The 3,845-nt window shown below is 29.3% G+C and overlaps 1 non-coding gene across 1 annotated transcript; it reads left to right on the top strand.

Annotated features, from left to right (window-relative positions):
* The first annotated feature begins 1,377 nt into the window (after positions 1 to 1,377).
* TRNAL-UAG lies at positions 1,378 to 1,457 on the top strand. Its single transcript has one exon. It is a non-coding gene; the product is annotated as a tRNA-Leu (tRNA).
* The last annotated feature ends 2,388 nt before the right edge of the window (positions 1,458 to 3,845 follow it).

The raw sequence follows: 3,845 nt of genomic DNA, 5'->3' as shown, positions 1-3,845 counted from the left end.
GGGAGGTCCTGCGGAAAAATAGCTTAATACCTCTCATTCTTATTACTTTTTCAATTGTAAAAAGTAATAAGAATGAAAAAGGAAAAGGTCGTCTTATTCAAAACCCCAATTATGAAATCCCTTATCTCCCACTTCACACCTCAGAACGCACCGTTCTTATAGAGCGAGAGTAAAAATCTCAAATATCCTTGATCATGAGACATATAATTATCACTATAAATAAGAACGAGAATGCCAACCGTAGTAATTAATATTGACATAATAGAAGTAAGTGAATCGATCAAGTACCCAAACTCTAAAGAAATATCATTATTTATGGTCCAAGACCATACATATTGAAAAAACAAACTATTCTTGATTTGATGAATAGACAAATCAAGCGAAAAAATCATAACTATAGTTAACAATAAGATACTAGGAAAAGCCCAAATACGGCGAATATTTTTCGTTGCAGTGGGAAAAAGTAGAAGTCCCACTCCTATTAACATCGGAACTGGGAATGGAATAAAAGGTATGATCCATGAATATTGATGTGTATATTCCATACAATAAAGAAAAAAAATTAGGATTCTAATGAATTTGGTTTCTTAGGTTTTTCTTTTATCTTTTTTGTAAAGTAAAGGAATGGTTTCGGTTAATAACAAAGAAAGATAGAATTTAATAAAATAGAATAATCGATTATTCATTATTCTGACTCTTTGGACAATATTTTTTGAACATTGGTTTAGTTCATTAAATTTAACTTAACTAATTAAGTTTTTATTACAATAAGAAATAGCGATTTGGGGAAAACTTTCTAAAAAGTATTATATTCTTATTATAAATATAATAAAAACAAAAATGGAAATTCAAATATATAAAATATATGTCTAATTAGAGATAAACTTAATTTTAATTTACCGCAAAATGTCTTTCACATAAAATTCTATAACAATAAAAAACTATACTAATTCTATGGCAGTTCCAAAAAAGCGCACGTCTATATCAAAAAAACTTATTCGGAACACTTTATGGAAAAAGAAGGGATATTTTACAGCATTAAAAGCTTTTTCATTAGGGCAATCTATTTTTACGGGGAATTCAAAAAGCTTTTTCTGTAACAAATATAAACGTTAGAATAATTTCAATTAACTGGATTCAACGACTCTTTTTTAAATACAAAAATATGAATATAAAATTGATATAGAATATAAGATTCAGTTATGAATTTAGGATATTTACATTCTATATTATGATATTTACATTCTATATTTAATAGATTCTAATAGAATTCTTTAAAATTATTTTATTGAATGTTTAGTAAACAAATATTGTGTTTTAATTGATTCTTTGAATCTCGACAATTGACTAAAATTGGGTTATTATGGTTTCGAGTCAGCCGCTATGGTGAAATTGGTAGACACGCTGCTCTTAGGAAGCAGTGCTAGAGCATCTCGGTTCGAGTCCGAGTAGCGGCATCTTATCTTCTAAAAAAAAGTTCCTATAAAGAATTATTATTTCTATTCCAAGTATTTCTATTTTTTCATTCTATATGGTATTTTCCACTTTAGAGCATATATTAACTCATATATCCTTTTCGGTCGTATCTATTTTAATTTCAATTCATTTGATAACCTTATTATTAGGCAATGAAATCATAGGATTATACAATTTGTTCAAAAAAGGCATGATAATAACCTTTTTTTGTATCACAGGATTGTTAGTTACTCGTTGGATTTTTTCAGGCCATTTACCATTTAGTAATTTATATGAATCATTAATATTTCTTTCATGGACTTTTTCTATCTTTTATATGGTTCTTTGCTTCAAAAAACAAAAAAATGACTATTTCAATACAATAATAACACCAAGTATTCTTTTTACCCAAGGCTTTGCTACTTCGGGTCTTTTAACCGAAATGCATGAATCCTTAAAATTAGTGCCTGCTTTACAGTCCCATTGGTTAATGATGCACGTAAGTATGATGATATTGGGTTATACAACTCTTTTATGTGGATCATTAATATCAGTGGCTATTTTAGTCATTACATTTCAAGAACTCATACAAATTCTTGGTAAAAGCAAGACTTTGTTTTTTTTTAATGAATCCTTTTCTTTTGCTGAAATCAAATATATGAATATGAATGATAAAAAGAATATTTTACAACAAACTCCTTTTCCGTTTTATTCGTCTTATAGAAATTATTATAGATATCAATTTATTCAACAATTGGATCGTTGGGGTTACCGTACTATTAGTCTAGGTTTTATCTTTTTAACAATAGGTAATATATCTGGAGCAGTATGGGCTAATGAGGCATGGGGATCATATTGGAATTGGGATCCAAAGGAAACTTGGGCTTTTATTACTTGGACTATTTTCGCAATTTATTTACATACTAGAAAAAATAAAAAATTGGAATATAGAAATTCTTCAATAGTGGCCTCCATAGGCTTTCTTATAATTTGGATATGTTATTTAGGGATAAATCTTTTAGGAATAGGACTACATAGTTATGGTTCATTTACACCTAATTAATTTAAAAAAATTCACAAATATTGGGAACATTCTATAGAATAAGAAAAAAAACTCCCAATAAAATGATTAAGACCCCATTGAATCAAGTAATGTAATATTGATTCAAGGGGTTCTCACAAACAACAAAAATATTCAATTAGAATTCAATTTCATTTTTATGTAATTAAGAAAATACAAAAAGAAATCCATTTTTTTTTATTGTGCATCGGATTGATTTCTATTTTTTCTTTTTCATTTATTCCCAAAAACTATCTATAAAAAATGAGAGAGAATAGCTTCAACCTTGTCAGCCGAAATTGAAAAAATAAAATCTGGATAAATGCCAATACTTATTACGGGTATAAGGATAGAAATTGAAATAAATAATTCTCGTGGCCCCGAATCAAAAAAATAAGAATTTTGTTTATTAAAAAGCTTGTATCCATAAAACATTTGACGTAAGATAGATAATAAATAAATAGGAGTTAATATCATTCCAATTGCAGTTACAAAAGTTATGAGTATTTTTGTGATGAAAAGATATTTTTGATTGGTAATTATTCCCAATAATACTATAAATTCTGCAACAAAACCGCTCATGCCCGGTAATGCAAGAGAAGCCATCGATAAGGTAGTGAAAATCGTGAATATTTTTGGCATTGGGATAGCCATTCCACCCATTTCGTCGAGATAAAGAAGACGTAGTCTATCATAACTAGTTCCCGCCAAGAAAAAAAGGGCAGCACCAATAAATCCGTGAGAGATTATTTGTAAAATAGCCCCATTCAGCCCTGTCTCGCTTATAGAACCAATTCCTAAAATTAAGAAACCCATATGAGAGACCGAGGAATAAGCTATTCTTTTTTTTACATTGCGTTGACCAAGAGATGTTGAAGCTGCATAGATTATTTGAATGGAACCTAATAACATTAACCAGGGACAAAATATAGAATGAGCGCGAGATAATAATTCCATATTAATTCGAACCAACCCATATGCTCCCATTTTTAATAATATTCCGGCTAAAAGCATACAAGTGCTGTAATGCGCCTCTCCATGGGTATCAGGTAACCATGTATGTAAGGGTATAATTGGTGATTTGACAGCAAAAGCAATAAGAAATCCCATATAGAAGATTATTTCCAGTGCCACGGGATATGATTGATTAGTTAATGATTCAAAATTTAATGTTGGTTCATTAGAACTATAGAAACCCATACCCAGAATTCCCAGTAATAAAAAAACAGAACTTCCCGCAGTGTACAAAATAAACTTTGTAGCTGAATACAAACGTTTTTTTCCACCCCACATAGATAAAAGTAGATAAACGGGAATTAATTCTAATTCC

Source organism: Vigna unguiculata, chromosome 5 (assembly GCF_004118075.2).
Source record: "Vigna unguiculata cultivar IT97K-499-35 chromosome 5, ASM411807v1, whole genome shotgun sequence".
NCBI classification, from domain to species: Eukaryota; Viridiplantae; Streptophyta; class Magnoliopsida; order Fabales; family Fabaceae; genus Vigna; species Vigna unguiculata.
This window is presented reverse-complemented; position numbering and strand designations above follow the sequence as displayed.